The sequence below is a fragment of the Pogona vitticeps genome, chromosome 5, assembly GCF_051106095.1.
Source record: "Pogona vitticeps strain Pit_001003342236 chromosome 5, PviZW2.1, whole genome shotgun sequence".
NCBI classification, from domain to species: Eukaryota; Metazoa; Chordata; class Lepidosauria; order Squamata; family Agamidae; genus Pogona; species Pogona vitticeps.
Window position 1 is genome coordinate 1,351,709 of NC_135787.1, and position 19,073 is coordinate 1,370,781.

General features: G+C 47.6%; 1 long non-coding RNA gene across 1 annotated transcript in view; it reads right to left on the bottom strand.

Moving 5' to 3' along the window:
• Positions 1-7,671: 7,671 nt before the first annotated feature.
• Positions 7,672-19,073, bottom strand: part of LOC144589564 (uncharacterized) — a 30,031-nt gene continuing 18,629 nt past the window's right edge. The window contains exon 2 of the long non-coding RNA XR_013545737.1: positions 7,672-18,376. This is a non-coding gene — a long non-coding RNA (uncharacterized LOC144589564). The remainder of the gene's footprint in view (positions 18,377-19,073) is intronic.

The following is a 19,073-nucleotide window of genomic DNA, read 5'->3' on the forward strand; positions in this document are numbered from 1 at the left end:
CACACAAACTGGAAACGGGAGAAGAATGAATAGATGCAAAGGATGTATGGAGCAAACACATCTGGGCCAAACAGGTGACAGTTTATCCCACAACAGAGGAGGAATAATGCTTGTGGTTTATTTATTTTATTGCAGCAATTGATCAACTGCAAGCTTTGGTGCCCAAGCACAACTCTGGGCAGTTGACCACTATGTAAACAACCCTCCTATCTAATTGCTATCCCTGATGCACCATCCTGCCAGCGCAGTCAGCTCCCTAACAACCCCAAATCATCACTATACCAAATCTGTTAATCTGTAAGGTGCTACATAAATCTTTGCTAGATTTGCTATAAATGATGTACAGTTGTGCAGGCTAGACAGTGCTTTTCATTACCAATCTCTAAGGATTGCTAAACAAGAATGGCTTAAAATCAGCTGGCAGGAAGAACGATAGCATGATTATTTTGAGATCACTGCATTAACTAAATGTGAATTCTGAGCCCAGGGTTTTTATAATCCCAGGACTTTTAAGTCATCACCCTAGGAGAAACCTCCCGGTTTACTTCCGGGTATTTCTGTATGTAATTGGAATACCCTATTATCTATGTGTCTAAGGGAAAATACATTGTTTTGTAATGTAAAGAAATCTGGGTCTACCAAAGTAATTGGCATTCATTCTGTTCACCTAACATGTCCATGAGGATACACAGAACAGGGATTTGGATTATACGCAGTGGACTTAAACTGCCCCAACACCTGTGCATTCATCAGAAGCCAGGATCACCCAGTTTGTCCCCTTGCCTGGGACCCTCTTCGTGGCCTGGCAGGTCCCAGAGCCTGGGAGCCAGGCCACCATCTTCCTTCTCCTTCTCAGGCTGACCTGTGTGCCTGGAAGGATCTGAAGAAAGCATGGGGAAAGTGGCCAGTCAGGGGTGGCTGGGTGGAAGGTGGGGGAAGACATCTTGCCTGATAGATCTGAGTGGAGGCAGTTTTGACTGTGGTCTGAGAAATAGAGTTCTCCAGTCTCCTCTCTGGCAGTCTTCATCTGGCTGGATGGTTCAGGCCCAGCCTGCCCTTTGGGACAGTTTTACACATAGGAGCAGATCCTCTGTGAGGGGCACTGGCAATTGGCCCTGTCTCAGGTAAAGGATCTTCTTCCCTTGGGGATTCAGAAGTGAGGGGCTGGCAGGGTGGACCTGCCTGGGAGGGTGGGTACCAATGGGTATCCCACCTAGTGGTCTTGTGCCCAAGGGGGTAGATGCCCACCTCTGGTTGCCAATCTATGGCTACCCCAGGAACCCACTGGGAAGATAGGCAGTGGATGGCAGGCAGGTTGCCTGATGCTGGAATCTGCTTCTTATGTTGCACCAGTACATTCTGCTGCAACCAATCCAAGCTGTGGCCTTTTCCACATCCATCATTAACCTGCCCAGGTAGGTGGGGCTCGTCAGCCATGGAAGGCAGCCCGTCTAGGAGAAGGAAAACTCCGATTTCAAACCTCCACTGCCTTGTGGCTATATCCACTCATGGAAAAGGCTTCAGGAGTTAACCCCCTCGAGGCAAAATCCGGAGCTGGAGTCCCAAAGGCAGCATGTGCCGTTCTGCCAACTCCTGCGACGTTGCTGGAACCAGTTGTATTGGCTCTTGCCTTTCCATTGGACCATTTCAGCAATGTGGAGAGGGGGGATCTGCTGCTTGGGTAACAGCTTATCTTCCATATTACTTTACCCGGGCTTCATGCTCTGGAGAGGACACTCCTCGATTCAGAGCATGTTACCACAGTCTCTCGAGACTGAAGGATGCCTATGGCATACAGCAACACATCATCACACATTCATAAACCAAAAGGGTTTTTTATTTGGAAGAATTGAATCTATGTCTTCTTAACATTCAACTGCAGAAAGCCCTGTTCTTGCATCTGAGACATCGGGATAAAAACAGGAGGACCACTGGACCGCTTGCTCTTTGGCAAGGCAACAAAAGGAGTAGAAGGTGGCAGATACTGCCCTCTGAGCGTCCCTCTTGAATTTCTGCACACATCCACAGATCCGTGCCACTTCAGCCCATGAATCTGTGCCGCTACAGTGAGTCCAGGGAGGGCTGCAAATAGTTACATGTGGGATCAACCCCAAAGATCCCAAACTCGGATTGGGTGGCAACACATCACACCAGTCATTCCCTGCCAGTATTTGGAGACGGAAAGCTTCCTTCCCTCAGCTAATATAAGGGGAAGGAGGCAGTGTCAAGCTCTGTCCAGGATTTTCCCTCTGCTGCAGGACTCTGATCATATTTATCGCACAGTTTCAAGTTCAGTGAATGTTCAAAGGTGAGGGCAAGAGGGCTCAAATATGGGGAAAGTGAGCAGCAACGAACGAATGTGGATTTGCTGGGAAGCTGAGGAGGGCATCAGTTAGGGTGATAGCAAGCACTTAGCATGTGCCTAGAGTACCTCGACTCTTTACTTCCTACGTTTCCTTGGCTAAACTTTGTCAGTGGATGCAAAAGGCAGGTGGCTTTTCACCTGCTCTGCGACTTTCTTAGCCTGGCTTCCTCCTGTCCTGCTCCCCTGCTGCCTCGCCCTTGGCCAGGAGTCCTCTCCTCATGGAAGGATGTCCCGGTAAGGAGCTGCCTTTTGAAATGTCTCGCTAACCTTTTCCAAGTGGGACGAATGATCTGTTTGGCAGGGGATGCCTGCCGATCGCCAGATGCCAGAGGGTTTGATAGATGGGTTTTGGAGGGGGAGTAGTGCCTTGTTAGGAACACACACACACACACACACACACACAAAAGAGCCATGTCACAAGAGGGACCAGGCAAGAAAAACGGCTTCCCATTGACCCGCCAGGAGAGTTCTCGGCAGCCAGTGGGTGACCAGCTAAGACTCTGCTGCTCCTGCTCCTAGATCTGCTATACGGAGAGAGGGGAACAGGGTGGCATAATATCCCAAAGCGAGAACTGGGGCATAGCCTTATTTCTCCCATGAAGATCGTGGGGTTGCCAACTGGGCTGCGCCATCATGCCTGGGACTGGGCGGGGGGGAAAGGGTGCGCCTCCTCCTGCCCAAGCTCAGACCGCACTTCTGGAAAGGATCTTGTTTGGGCAACTGTGTGGCAGAAGCCTCAGCAGGTGCAGCTACCAAGCTGCCGTGCTGCATCACATCCCTGCGCAGGCGGTTGCACCAGGGAAGTCCCCAGCCTGCGATGCATGTTGCACAACCGGCCAAGGTGTCTCAGAAAGTGCAGCTGTTTGCACAACATGCTGTTCCTCAGAACTGTTTGGGCACCTCCATCTCAAACCATCTGTGATTCCCCCAAAAAGCACGACTATCTGCAGAACAATCATTACCTTTGAAGAACCGTTTCTCCCTGTATCCCTTTCCCCCAACCCAGCTAGACCCTGAGAATTTTGGGCAGGAAGATTTTCTCACCACCCCCACCCCATCCTCACATGCACATTTGGTGTGGGCTAGAGAGACAACCGTTTCAGTGGCCGCTTCTGGTCCATGGAAGGCCCTGCTTCAAGAGGCCAGGCTGGTCCTCCTCTTGCATTCCTTCTGCTAGCAGGTGGAAAACCCTCCTGGTAAAGTTGGCCTTTGATCTCTGCTTTGACGTGCAGGATTGCTGTTTTTAAGCAATGCAGTTTATTTATTATCAAGTGTTTTAAATTTGTTTTAGAAATGGGTTAAACTTGTTTTCGCTAATAATGCATTTAATATTGTTTAGGGTTAATTGTACTGTAATATTAATATTTTAATTTATCATGGTTTAAAACATGTACTTTTAAACTGTTGTATGCTGCCTTGAGTCCCTCCCCTGCAAGAAAGGCAGGATATAAACTAAATAACTAAGTAAGTAAACTAGCAAGCAAATACACTAGTAACTACATACCCTACAGGATTCTGGCCCCTGTAAGCAAGGAACAAGAAAGCTAAGTCCAGACAGAGTTATGAAGTAACAAGTTACAAGTAATGCAGTAAGCCTGTAACTACTTCCTTTGCTTGGGTAATAAGGGTCTAACAAAGTAATGTTTCAATAATGATGTTTTCCAGCAACTTTCAGAAGTTGTTTTTACAAGGCCTTAAGGCATTTTAGATCTATTTTCACTGGCTGTTGGTTATTCTCCTGTCTGTCTTAAGGTCCCCCCATATAAGTAAAGGTGTGATTGCACAGTGAGAAAAATCCATGTAAATCTGCTGTGAAGTCAAACACAGGAAGTAGGGCTTCTCCAGATTAATTTGTGTTGCAACGTGGGACAGAGAGAGGGGAGGAAATTAGCCTTGTTTGCAGCTTGTTAGTCATTGGAATCCTTTCCTCCCCACACCTGATGCCCGGCTTTGCTTGTTTTCCTCTTTCCTTGTTAAAGCAGTTTTGCTCTGGCCATCCAGATCTACAGGGGGCATGGTTAGAGCAGAGCTACCTTAAAACGTTCTCCTCACTCTTTGCTCATATGTTTTCCTTTGGTCAGTTAGCTATCCAAGTGCTAAATGAGCAATCATTTAAAAGAAAAAGAAAAGAGAGAGAGAGAGAACAGGAAAAGAAGAGAAGATGAAAATGCACCTGGGAACCATATTTGAGGGGAAGAGGATTCAAGTAACAGCCAGATTCCCTGCTGTCCCGCCTCTCTTATTGGTGCTGTAGATGGCTGGAATGACTTCAGATACAATGCCCTTCACATTGGCTCAAGCGACCATACTATCCGAACCAATGTGAATGCATCTGAGTGCAAAAAAGTACGAGCCCCAGTGGAGAAGGAGAAACTGATTCACACTGACATTTACATCATGTAGTCAGTGGGATATAATGTGACTGTCCCAATCTTGGGAGTATTTCCCACATTATTTGTAAATGTAGTCATGTTGGAAGAAAAAAAATGCCACACAGTGTACCAAGTAGCACAAGTTATTTTACCTACCTTGGAAACAAGTGTTATTTGTCATTTCCAAACATTGTAATGAGTAATGAGGATAAATTGCTTCTGACTAAAATCACTGCAGTCCAGAGACCTTAGAGAAGATCCTCAAGTGCAAGAATGTGCCACCAAGGCAAAAATAATCAATACCGTGGTCTTCCTCACTGCTATGGGTGGACATTAAAACTGGGCAGTGAAGACAGCTGCCAGTGGGGGGGAAAGTCAGTTCATTGGAATGGGATGTTGACAGGTCTACAAATCCCTTGGACCACCAGAAAGAAAAGTAAGATCCTATGATCCTAGGGGCTTTTGGAGGTCAACAATCTGAAGTTGGAAGAGACATGGGGGTACACAAGAACAACAACCAAAACCACCACAACAATGGTACTCCCACCAGCATTCTGAAGTGAGATTTGAGTGATACAATCCTTTCAAACTTGTCGACTGGTGGAGTCATCTTTGTTGCCCACGGGAGCAGCTTCCCTAGAGCCCAACACCATTCTGTTGCTGACAGCATCCTCTTGAGATGTTTGAATGTTTTTGAGCCTTCTATGATATGATAATAGCTTTGGGACCTGTTTCTGACCCCTATATCAGTTTCCTAATCACTGGAAAACTCTGTGAAACAATTGTGTAAAGCAATTGTGATGTAAAGAACTTTACGGGCTGGAGAAGGTGTTGCAACAGCCACGATCAAGCACCTTTACAACTCGTTGCAAGCAGCCCTCCTGCAAAGGGGTTGTGAAATGCCAGGAGGAGGCTGGCTTCTCTGCCACCTTTAGCCCGGGAAGCAACCTTTGGCTGGGGGAGGGCAAGCACCAAGGCTATGAGGGTTGCTGATCCTGGTTCGCTTCTTCCTCCTTTGCCCACACACAGAGGAGGCTACAGATCTGACAAAGGAAACAGTCTGTGCCTTCATCGATTATTTAGCCCTTTGTAGCATGGACCAACCCAAAAGGGCCAGCCTTCTCTGTTCACGTGCAGAGGTCTTGATCCCCTTGGCGATGCCGTGTGTTATTCCACAAAGTTGGAAACAGCTGCCAAAGCCCTTTTGCTTAGTGTAGTAAATTGCACTAGAGCAGGCCCACTGCAGATTTGGTGACCAACTCCTTTGTTCGTTCTGTGGATTCAAATGGACCTTCTCTAGTTGCAACCTACTTTTACATAGCAAGTCACAGCTAGACTAGGCCCATTTAATTCAACGTCACTTGCAGAGGAGTTGACTTACTAAATCTCATGGATTCAGTGGGCCTTCTCTAGTGTGATTCACTTGGCTAAGCAACAGGGTTTTGTCTATTGCCTCAATAAAAAATAATAAGCTTATTTCCCATCCCGTTGGGAAATTAGAATGCGCTTTCATAACCTGGATTGGAAACCCAAAGACAACCAAATATGGCAGAGGATGTAAAATTACACTTCTGGATGCTACTGTGGTCAAGAGGCTGCCAATGTATGGCAACATTATCAATGAATGTCAACTGTCATTAATGCCCACTGTTATGCTGGCTTGGGCTTCATTTTGGTAGAAAAGAGGGACAGGAACTAAGTAAGTAAACAGAGAAATAACAACTGACACATTATACATAATTTTCAAAAGGTAGGTCTAACATCCAAATGATAATAGACCTTTTGTGAGCATTGCAAACAATAGCTGTTAGGCAGTAGGCTGATCACGACTGGGAAATTAACTCTGGCAGGAAGAGTTCTGCATCCCGTTGGCATGCAGAAACTAATTTGGTGACGTCTGAACAAGGTAAGTCTAGAAGGGGGGGGGGATTCTATTACTGAAACAAGCTAAGGTGACTCCCTCTCTGGAATATGGTGAAGGACCACCTTGAACATCATTGTGAGAGGCTAGGCTGGTGGCTGGCTGGTGGTCTTCACAGTTTTTATAATTTGGAAAGAAAGACAGATGATGGAGGCTGTGGTCATATGCACATTTCTTTCCATCATCTACAACCAATCAAAGTAGGGTGGGCTCTCTGGGAGTGGAATCTTTGGGCTTAAAGTCACAAACAAGGACCCCTCCATGTTCTGCAAACAAGCTCCAGAATTTATTCTTATGCAGCTGTCAACCTTGAACATTTTTGAGAGTCACTTAGGATAATTCTGCCTCACATGGGCGCGGTACGATCACTACAGGTGAAGAATGTTTTGGTTCTCCCAGTGGCCTTTCCAGAGGCATCTGGATAGCTGCAGCTAGAAATGGAAATCTGGGTCTGATCCAGGATGGAAGTTCAGATGTCCTCCTTTCTCCTTCACCTTCCCCCTCCTCATCTATTGCTCAGTCTTGCTTCATCTCATTTCATCTGGCCCAAGCCAAAGTTTGAAAGTGTTATATTTTGCCACCTGAGATCCCAAAATCCCCCACCTGGCATGGCAAGTGGTCACAGCCACCCCTAGTTTTGGAATACTTTTCCAAAAAGTATTTGGAAAACTTTTGGAATAGAAATTTTAGTTACGGATCTGCTGTTTTGCATCAGTTTGATATTATGTCGGGACATCGTCTTCCTGTACATCTAGTTATACCCTTTCCTTTGGAACAAAACATAAATGGAGGTTATTAATACTCATAAATTGTTAGTTGCTGGAAGGAATTTGCTGGGTGCCTTAGCATAAAATGCAAGGGGCGACCCAACAACTTTCTTTTAACTTTTGCCCAGGAATGTGATATATGCTAATTTAAAGTGCTATTAACAGGCTGCCTCAAGCACCCTGTAATTTGCATTGTTGTGCTGTACTGTGTGGCTCTAATCCTGCCATTAAATAGTTCAGACGCTCTGAAAGGAAGCATTTTTATTTTAAAGCAGAAGGGAAGTTACACCTGAGTTTCATGTGAGTCTTTACATCCTGGGAGCTCATAAAAACACTTTTAACATGCTGTAAAAGTGCCGCCTCCTTGCCCGCTGTTGAAACCCAGCTGACTCCGCGGCTGCGCTGGGTGGTGTGTCTCACACAATGACTTGACTGGGAACTCTGCTGCCAATTTAAAAGCTGGAGGCATCCATGGAAGCTGGACAGGAAGGGAGGTTCAGGGCTGGAGAAAGGACGCATGCATTCACACCGTGCACCATTAAACTATCGAAATCAGTAATGAGTGCCATGATGCACTTAGAGAAATCTTTGATTCAATGACACCTGGAAGGCTGGGTGCAGTTCTGGTCACCACACTTGAGAAGGGAGACCGCGTAGCTGGGACATCAGCACCAAAGGGTGACCAGGGGCTCAAGCAACACCCCCCACCCCCAGGAGGAAAGGTTAACAACATCAGGGGAGTCTAAATTTAGGGAAGGGGCAAGGAAATGGCAGCAGAGTGGGTACAGAGAAAGCTGTGAAGGGCTTGGAGGGCACGGATGAAGGGGGCTTTTCTCCCTCTCTGACCACATGAGGATCCGGTGGGGCTGCCCCCTGAAGCTGAAGGCTGGGATGTTGCACAGCAGGTGAAAAGAAGGGCTTGCTCACACAGAACACGACTAAATTGCAGGGATCCCGGCCCATCTCAAGTCTTTGGTATCAAGTCCTGAGTCTCAAAGCCCAAGTCTACTCAACGGTGAGGTTGGTTAGCACAAGAGGTCATCATGCCTGGCTTTGAATGGAAATCAGATTCACAGCACGTGGGCGCTCTCAGCAATGAGGCCTGGTAGGTTTTGGGTCGCCTCAACACCAGAAGGACTTGATGGCACATTGCAACCCCTTTGGATCTGCCCCGTGGCCCCCAGATGCCAGGAATAGTAGTGGGAGAGTGAGTGGGTCGCGTGGGTCATTTAAGACAAGCCTTATGTTTGGACCACCTGCCTCCCTGCTTTCCCCAAAGAGGCTGGTCTGCCTGGCGATTCCCCGGGGGGGGGGGCTCTTCATTCCATGCCACGGGTGCCAGCGAGAAGCACCAACAGCCCAGATTTAGTTTGCATCTTGGCATTCAACCAATTGTGGTCATGTCCCTAGGACACATATTTTTATGCTTGTGAAATGCATTATTTGTGAATTCCTGGTTGACTGCATTTCATTTGCATGTCCTGGAGGGCCAGGTGAAGGATTTAATTATTCTCTGGCTTCTGCACTTCTGGAATCTTCCATTCTTGCCTCAAAATGAGGTGCTTTGCACAGAATATCACAAAGGCATGCCCTTGATGCTCATCGCACGTTGATCCTCACATCCCGAAGTGACAAGTCATGTTTGCGAATTTGCTGCCGGATGCTGTTTCACGATCAGCCTGTGTTCGGGCTTTTCACAAGAGGGAGCCTGATGCCTCCTCTGAGATTCCTCAAGAGTTGGTCCTGATTCGTGGGTGAACCAGCTTCTGGGCTGCAACGTCCTTGGCAGGGCGCAGACCCCGCGAACAATGGGCTGAACCAAACAGTCCATCAGGAATGCATGGCCTTTCTGGATGACGGCTCCAAGAATCTCCCTGCCAGTTTGACATACTAGGCAGGAGAGGCTGGGAGTTGTTCTCAGTGGTGCTGATGGTGGACGGTTCGTAGTTCTCCAAATGCAGGAATCATCCTCTTAGTCCTCACCTGTCTTGGCTCTCCCAAAACCGACGTTTCTCCTGCCTCGGGACATTCAGCACACAGCAGCTGGCCTTTGCCAAACCTTAAAATTTTCCGAGTAAACAATGATGAGGAAATGGTGCTTGGTGCATACTTTGCATGCCTCTTTGATGTTGGGTGATCTCACAGGTTGGTAATGTCAGGAGACTGTGCTGGGCAACACCCAAAATCGTTCCTCCTCCATTCATCACTCCTAGAAACTCTGGAGACACTGCTCCATTTTTGGGCCTTTTCTCTTTCATTGCCTCGCCCCCCCATCACCACCACTTACCTGCAACAAATGATACTTGTTTTCAGAATATTTGCCTCAGGAGCTTAATTAAAACAGGTTGCTAAATTACATAGGAAGGCACTCCTTACTTGTTTCCCCCACCTCACCCTCTCATCCGCCCTTCCTAGGAATTGGTCCCATAAAGCACTGCAAGAAGCCGGAGGGAGCGAGGAAAGCAGGAAAGGAGTCTGGGCCGGAGGTTTGCTTCCTGAAATCTTACCCTACATGGCAAACACATCTTCTGTTTTCCATTGCCGTACCAATTTGGTGGACAACGCTCATCATTCACTTGGAATCTGTGGTTCTGGTAAGCCGGAAGGTGGAAAGGGAGAAGGTGGAGTCATTTGGACTCCTGGCTGAAAAGCTACGTAGATGAGTCTGATGAACCGACCAGCACAAGGCTGGTCCCCTGACGAGGTTTTTATGGTGCAATTAGTCTTACGCAGTGGCAAATTTTTACAGAGGCTCCAGACAGAACCATCTTCAGTTCACAATTATCTCATGTTTTCCCATCAGTCTCCAGTCTTGCTTTTTTTTTTAGCAGAGAAGCAACTGCAGGGAAGGAGAAAGGGGAGCAGCAGCATCCTGCCGCCCAGGAGAACACTGGAGCTCCTCGCAGCTGGAAGGCACCCAAAGAGAGGGAATGGCCCGCCTTCCCCTTGTAAGCTTGGCCCCACTCCCCTGCAGAGCGGACCGGGCCCTCGCTGGCCTTTGGTGAGGGCTGTCCGGTTCTCTGGAAGGCACGATCCACAGGCATGGATCGTCGGTCGGCTGAGGCACCAGGGCAAGGGGCTCCAAGATGGAGAGAGTCAAGGCGATGCAGGCGTCAGGCAAGGAGAGGCTCATCAAGAGGCTGGAGGGACCAGAGTGATGGGAGGGGAGCTGATCTGCAGCTATGTGGCCTGCTGGTCTCTGCGGGCGGAAGGAGACCCTTACTCCCGAGGAAGCCTCTTTCCCCAAGGAGGCCTACCTTCTAGCTGGGAGCCTCTGTCTGGCCTCTGGCCTTCCGTGCGCAGCGCTTGTGTGGCTGGGAGGGGGGAAGAGCCGCCCTCCCTCGGATGAGGCCCAGGGCCACTTGCATCTGGGGATGGAGGCCCGCAGCTTCTGTGAGGGGGGGGGATGTCCAGAACTGCCACAGAAACACAGTCATCTCTGGGCTTGGGCTCCCAAACCTCCAAGGACCAGGGGTCTATGCGATCGGACATTTCCTCACCTGTGTCAGATTTGGGAAGCTCTGCCTCCTCCTCACTTGGAGACTCACCTGTAACAACAACACGGCGTGGCTGCCATTTGTCCCCTCTTCATGCCACTCCAACCTGAGCTTTGGCAGCATCATTCTGAGTTGGAGGCAGCCGCTCTGAATGGTATTGACGTGTGCCTCTCTCATAAACATAACTGCCGGGCATCCAAGCTTGGAGGTAACTTGGTACAAATAACGAGACAAGCACTGCTCACCCACCACCACCACATGCACTCTGCTCCCAACAATTGTGTGAAATACCCACCCCCACAAAGATGGGTGGAGGGGGGGGAAGAAAAGAACAAGCCCTAGATGAGCCAGAGGAGAGAGAGTTACACGGCAGTGGAGAGGAGGGAGGTATCCTGCTTGGCCTCATCCTATCCAAACTGTGTGTGGTCTGAACTTCAGACTTCACTAGTTCATTGTGTTTTGCAGGAGAGAGTTGACCTCCCATTCAACTCAGTTGCAAAATACACGTTGTGTACGTGTTCGCTACAGCTTCTAGCACTCTTTCGACAGTAGGTAGCAATAATTAATGATTAGCAATGTGTGAGAGTTATCTTGGTGGGCCCAGAAAAAAAAAAAACTAGTATGAATTGTCTGAAACTAGTCGGCCCAAAAACCAATTCCTGAGCTCTGAGTAGACTCATGGACATGTCAAGTTGCCCCATTGTGTCCAGAGGAAAATGACTAAGATGATGAAGGGTCTAGAAGCCAAGCCGTATATGAGTCCATTGAATGAGTTGACTGTGTTTAGCCTGGAGCATGGAGGAAGTTTGTTTTGTGAGGAACCGGAGGTTACCAGCTGGAACAAAGGGGTCAAGTTGCAAGGAAGATGATTCAGACCAAATGTTAACAAGAACTTCCGAAGGGTAACAGCTGTTCATCGGTGGACCAAGACAACCTTGAAAGGTGGTGAACTCTCCTCTCGGGGAGGTTTTTCAACCAAGGTTGGATGGCCATCCACCAAGGACGGCCTAGCCGTGGGCTTCCTGCTGCCGTGGGCGTTGGAGTCAATGGTCCTTGGAGGTCTTTTGCAGCTCAACGCTTCGCGGATTCTAGGATCCTGTGAAAACAGACCACTGTTCTGTTGAGCCAAGCCTTCATTCAAATGGGAAAGGGTCTCCAAAGATTTTTCTCATCACCACCAGGGATTTTTGATATTCAGTGGGCTTCGGTATCAATGAAATTCCAAAATTTTGTTAAGCCAAGTAATATGTGAGCTGTGTGCACATGCACACCACATGGGCAGTGGTGGTGGAGACTGGCAATGTGGCCATGGAAAAGGCGGGAGGGGCCTGAGATGATGTGAATGAGTCAGGCCGGCAGGTCGTCTGTAGGTGAGGAAGTGAAACAAAGCCACCCCAGCAGCAGAAGCAGCGCCAGCTTTCCCTAATGGTCCCCGAGAGGATATGGGGGGAAATGAAGTGAAGGCAAAGGCGGAAGAGGGGCTTGGTGGCCGAGGAAGCTGCCATGGGGGGGGGGAGAGACATGTTCGGATGCAGAAATGACAGGCAGTGAGAACAAGTGGACATGAGTGTGACACAGGGTGTGGAAAAAAGCGAAACAGAGTGTGACGGATGACATTTTGGGAAGCCCCCCCCTCATTGAAGCTGATGGTTTTGACTGGGAGAGGGTGGGGTTGAAACTCTTTTGATAAACATTTGGACAGCTAAATTACAGGCTTTTCGGGGAGGTTCAGAGACGATGTACACCTGAGAGGGTTGCAGAAAACACACCGTTACGAGATAAGGGTAAGGTGAGGTGGTGGTCCTGCTTCAAAGGACCCGGGCACTCTCTTTCAAGACGTGTCAAACGTGTTCCTCGCACGACAGCCCCCGGATCTCTCCTGGGGGAAAGGGAGGGCCTAAGAGTCCCTGCCACCTGTTTGCTCATGGGCACAAACCGTGTGTTGGTGCCGAAGTTCTCCCAGGGAAGAGTTAAAGCTGTAAGTGAGGTCTTGGCCAACACGATGTTTGCGTGGATGGCGAAGAAACCACAGGCTGATGACTGTGAAGCCCTTTCGCCAAGCTGGGGCTGCACCCTTGCTTCGGGCGCCTGCTTTCTCATCCAGGTTATGGCTCACACCTTCCACCCACCCAAGGCATGGGGCAAAAGGCAAGCCACTGTTCCTAGCTTGAGTTCCCTGCCTCCTCCTCCTCCTCCTCTCAAACATCTCTTCTTTCTGGCTCTCTGTGACTCAGGCTCCATGAACCTTTCAGCAGTCCTGACCTCGGCCTCAGGAGGCTCAGACAAGCCCCGGTGTGTATCCGCTCGGGAGGCACCCACGGAACGTCCAAAGCCCCCCCCCTCCCGCCGGTCTTCTCCAAGATCCTGTGGCTTTTTCATTGTACCAAGGGCTGGGCGTCCTCCTCCAGCTCAGCTGATTTACGCCCACACCTGCCCCATCTGGGCAGGAGTCTGTTTCCTCTGGCTCAAGTCTCCTGTCCTTTCCCCACCAAGTGACAGTGCAGTATCAGCCTCAGTAACACCTCAAGACCAGGGATGGGGACAAACCAAACTATGAACCAGAAAGGAAAAAAAAAAACCCCGAACCCACTGGGCTGGTTCATGGTTTAGTCTGTGGTTCTGTTCATGAAACCCATTTTGCTGAAACAAATGAAGTGCCAAGCACTTTTCCACCCAGCACTTCATTTTGTTTTGATGCCCGTCCACCCCGTTCTGGTTGGTCTGTGGTCATTCGCGATCCACCAAGAGCCACCACAAACCACCAATTGCCAGGTTTGTGCCCATCTCTACGGAAGACATTCCAGACATGGGAAGACGAACCATTCAGAAAAGGAGGGCTGTGGAAAGGAACGACTAGGGACGAGTCAAAGCTATGGTTTTCCCTGTAATGATGTATGGAAGTGAGAGCTGGACCATAAAGAAGGCTGACCGCCGAAGAATGGATGCTTTTGAATTGTTAGGTGCTGGAGGAGACCCTTGAGAGTCCCTTAGACTGCAAGGAGAACAAACCTATCCACTTTCTGAAGGAAATCAACCCTGAGTGTTCACTGGAAGGACAGATCCTGAAGCTGAGGCTCCAAGACTTTGGCCAACTCATGAGAAGAGAAGACTCCCTGGAAAAGACCCTGATGTTGGGAAAGTGTGATGGCAAGAGGAGAAGGGGACGACCGAGGATGAGATGGTTGGACAGTGTCATCGAAGTGACCAACATGATTTTGACACAACTCTCTGGGAGGCAGTGGAAGACAGGAGGCCACTTAACGACCAAACAACACAACAACAAAGGGACAAGTCTCAAGCACCTTCTTTGTGCCAAAGGAGGTCTTTGGGGAGAATAAAAGAGGGAGGTGGCAGGGCTATAAATCACAGAAGGATTAACAGAAAGGAAAAAGGAAAAGAAAATAGCAACTTACCCTTAACACATCAGGATCCAGGGTTATCCTATGAAAGTGCTTGGTGGAATATTTTCCCACGTAAAAGAGTTGCTAACTATGGAAATTATTAGCTTGATAGATCATGAATGGTCAATAGTGGAGAAAGCTGTGCTTTAGCTGCCCTCTAAACCCATTATTAAATTGGCTTCTAAACCCATTTTTAAATTGGTTTCAGTGCTTGCTTTTAAAATAGATGTTGTTTTGCTTCCTCTTGGTGAAACTTCTGAAATCCATTTTTGGTGATAAATTTGGCTGTACCATGAATTTAAATTTTGCATTGGTTGTCTAATCAGATACCCTTGTGTCTTTTACATTCTGTGCTTGTGTTGTTATTATGATTATGATTATGATTATGATTATGATTATGATTATGATTATGATCCCGCGTATCTGGTCAAAACTCAACCCCGTTCAGCCTTTTAAAAGGTGAGTTATATCAACACATGGCAAGGAGGAGGGCTCTAGCATGGCACAGCTATTTCCTAGTTTTCGGTCCCTGATAGGCATGGCGGGGTCCACGGATGGAGGGCTCCATACGTTTGCTCGACTGATGTCCCTTTGAGCTCATGCAGAGAGAGAAATTGTTTTCTTGGGGAAAGGCTTTTCCAGCAAGCATTTTTCTTGATCTGAAGACAGAACAACCAGCTTGCAGGATGGGAATATATGGTGCAGGTAATTCAGTCTACTGCAGAAAATCTACCCATAAAGTGTCCCTGAGGGGGTGACCATCCAGACTCTGTTTTTCAAGGCAGTTCATAGCCTTGTCTGAGAGCTGTTGCTTCCAGGAAGTCCTTCCTGATGTTGAGTCAGATTATCCTTTTGTTTCATTCCACAGAATCATACCGTTGCAGAGTTGAAACTGACCCAGGCATCACAAAAGTCTGTCCTCCTTCTGCCAAAGGAGGAAAGGTGGGACCACTCCAAGGTCAGCTGGAAAACCTCCAGTGTAGAGGAGAGTCCACTAGCCTCCAAGGCAGTCTAATAAAAGCTCTTGCCATCAGAGAATTCTTCCTAAGGTCTACTTTGAATGCCTTGTAACTTGAACCCACAGGTTTGGGTCGCACCCACAAGAGCTTCAGAAGCCCAGTTTGCTCCATCTTCCACGTGATGGTCCTTCAGAGATTTCAAGATGACTATCAGTCTTCTACGGGGTAAGCCTACCTTACATCCTCAAACTTTCCAGCCCTCATCGTTTCTTGAGAAGCATTTGCGAGACTTTGGGCTATGATTTGGAAAATAGATATCCACTCCATCCTTCCCATTTTTTTTGCCTTAAATTTAATGTGACACCTCAGTGATTAAACCACAATAGTGCAGCCCAAACTCTGCTCATAGTCAGCATTCAATACCAATGGATTCTAACAGCCACTTGGAGGTTGACTCAGCCTTATGATCCTTCCAAATTTGGAAAAATGAGCACCCGGCTTGTGGGGAGGTGGGGGCAAAGCGTAGTCTGTATAATTAAATTGTAAACCACCCTGAGAGTGCTTTATGCACTATGAGGTGCTATACAAGCACCATGCTTTGTTGTTGTTTTTTTTAAAAAAATCCCAAATGCCACTGGCACTCAAAATTATTCCAGTGATGAACATGAACATCAGAGCTGTCCGCCGACATTTGGCGGGCTGAGATGAAGCGCAAGGTGGAGATTGTCCTCATTCATGTGCAAAGGCCAAGCGGAATTTCCTTCCACACTTGTGATGGAACCACAGCATTCCCCATGACATCTTGAAGGCAGCAGCTTTGGGGGTGGCAGGCAGGCTGCTTAGAGCTTCCTTCTCTCCTCTTTGCTCCCAGTCTGGGCTGTGCAGGACGCTGCTGGTGGCTTGGATAAAAAGACGGAACATGTTTTGCTTGAGTGATAAACCTTTCCGGGTGAAGAAACCCCAGGAAGAAACAACAATAACACAATAAAGACAAAAGTGATATCAAGTTATAATTGGAGCCACACATTCGAGACATCCTGGCTGGCGATGGCTTGTTTATGTTTGAGTTATATATATATATCTGTGTTTTTCTCTCACACACATAAACACACAGAGCATCTTTACCATTTGAGTCCACTCTGTTTAAAAATGTTTTTTGGCCAACCGTGGGCAGGGGCTTGTGGGTGGAGGTTGGGGGCCAGGGCCCACGCGACTCTTTCCACAAAGGAGGAGCTTATGAGTGGAAGGTGACCATGACGATGGCACAGAACGGTTCTGTAAAATTCATATTTTATATTCATAAGGGAGACAGATTCCAGTTCATTGCTCTCTCTTGCCTCATTTCTTACCACAAACGACTAGAATATGCAGTGATTTTTCTTCGCTGAAATGACCACACAGGATCTTGGCTTTGAGGGCCAGCCCTGCCATTAAGTAGAGTGAGGGAGCTGCCTTGAGCAACTCAAAACCAACGATGCAATGGCAGACAGAGCTGGAGGAACCATCTGAGGTGACCTGCTTCCCTCCAACATGGCAGAGAAGGCTCTCCAGGTCTGGTTGTGGCCCCAAGTCTGGAGGGAATTTGCTCATTTTCCCCTGTTCTGCTCCAGAGAACGACATTCACTACGATGTCATGGATGTGGCCTTCTGGAAAGAAGGATGCAGCTGGATGAGACAGGCCAGCGAGACCAGGGGGCAGTTTGCTCTTCTAGATCTTCCTGTTCCTCTGACTTGTGGGAAACAGGAATCAGGCTGCTGGGAACGATGAGGAAGGTGGAGCAAACAATTTTCCTCTGCTCAACCTCCTTCATTTTGTCCTGTGTTCAAAGTAACAGTGATGATTCAGAGCCAGGTGCAAAACAGTCTGGACTCCTTGGCCTTTACATCATGTAATTAGTTTCCTTAAAAGTGAATTCATCTGTTTTACACCCACAGCAAATCCCAGAGTATTTGACTATGTAGTTGTAACCTCCATGTCACCTTGGGATAGAAATCTTTGTTTGTCTAGAAATCAGCATATTCTCCTTCTCAACAGCAGGCACCAATCATCCACACAAGAGCAAGGGTATGTGTTTTTTTTTTCTGCAGAGACCCTGCTAAATTGTGCCTGTAAATCACACAGAACTGGGATGGCTCCTCTGTCATTTCAGAGATGTCAGACAATTTAAACTCTGAAACTGGGTTCTTTGCCTCTTGTGATCATCAGCCCTTCTTTCTGGGCTTGCTGTGCGTCCATCCTTTGCTTTTTCAGGAAAGGAGCTGCTCCAAAACATAGAGAACTCAATGGAGAAACAAGAGAAGAAAATACAGAGCCCATAGCGATACGTTAAACAAACAAACAAACAAACAAACAAACAAACCCAAAGCATCTTGTCTTCCACCAAACAAGAGCCCAGAAATGTCACCCGATCGCAAAGTTCCTCACTGTGAGTATTGCCATCCTTTTTGCTTCTTGCTTCCTTTCCCCCACAACCATCCTTTGAGGTAGACCAGGTGCTTAGAGGGTGTGACTCACCCAAGGTGGCTGTTTTGTGGTCAAATGGGGATTTCAACTCAGGTTGGCTGAGTTCAAGTGGAATCTTTACGAACTTTATTTTTCTTTTGCAGTGCTTATGCGCCTTCAAACGTTTCTGCTGTTGCTCTTAATTTGATTTTTAAAGACCTTGTTCTAGTTTATTTCTACTGCATTTTTCTGTTTTTAACAAAAACTGTCTAGAGAACTTTAGTTTCTGGGTGATTTAAAAATGAGACAGAGAGAGAGAGAGAGAGAGAGAGAGAGAGAAAGCTCTCAACACAGGAAGATACAACCCAATCATTTCTCACTTCTCCTCTGGCCAAAAGCCGTACTTCCTCTCTCTTCCCTGTTGGATGGGTTCCTTGCCTGCTGCATTGTGCCACTTTCCAGGTCAGAAGGGTTGGGTCTCTGTTTCCTTTCCCCCATCTTCGTGTGTACTTGTCATCAAAACATCAACTTGTCACTTACTTCATCGCCACCCAGCCAACGCTCCTGTTTCTGTGGGCATTTCTTCATTCCGACAAGTTCCTTCCACTTCCATGATTGCTGGAAGGTTGGATCACTCTCCGCTCTTGAAGGCTGTGTAGTAACAAAACAAAACAAAACAAAACAAAATGAAGCCATCTGAGAACAAAAGTCAAAACTAGGAGAAATGAATTTCAGCAGAGGTAAATGAAGAGATGAAATAGCAAGAAATATAGCAAAGAATCATTAGCATGCATGCAGAAAAGGACACTGATCTGGCAGCTGTACATGTGGGGAAGATCTAGGGCTTTGGGTAGACCACGAGGGAGCATGAGCTAACGACGTGATGCAGCCTCAAAAAAGTTGAATGTCGTTCTAGGCGGCATCAATAGAAATAAAGTATCAAGAGAAATAATAGGACTGCTCTATTCTGCTGAGGTCAGACCCTGGAATACTGTGTCCAGTCCTGGCCACCAGAGTTTACAGAAGATATCAACAAGCTAGAACACGTCTATTGGGAAATAACCGAGAGGGTGAGGGCCTGAGGAGCACGTTCTGTGAAGAAAGGTTGAAGAAGGCTGTCATGTTTCGCCTGTCAAAGAGATCATTGAGATACACCGATCCCCAAATATCTGATAAAGTGAAAAATAAAACATGAACATGAGCTACTCCAAAGGATTTGTTTGGTTTCAGTTTCCATGCATTGATTATTTTGCAGCTGTCACTCTTTCGATGAACTGCTTCCATTCGCTGTCAGACTCTGGCGTCCCTCTGACAGATTCCTAGTTCTTTCTGCCTCTGTCTCAAAACT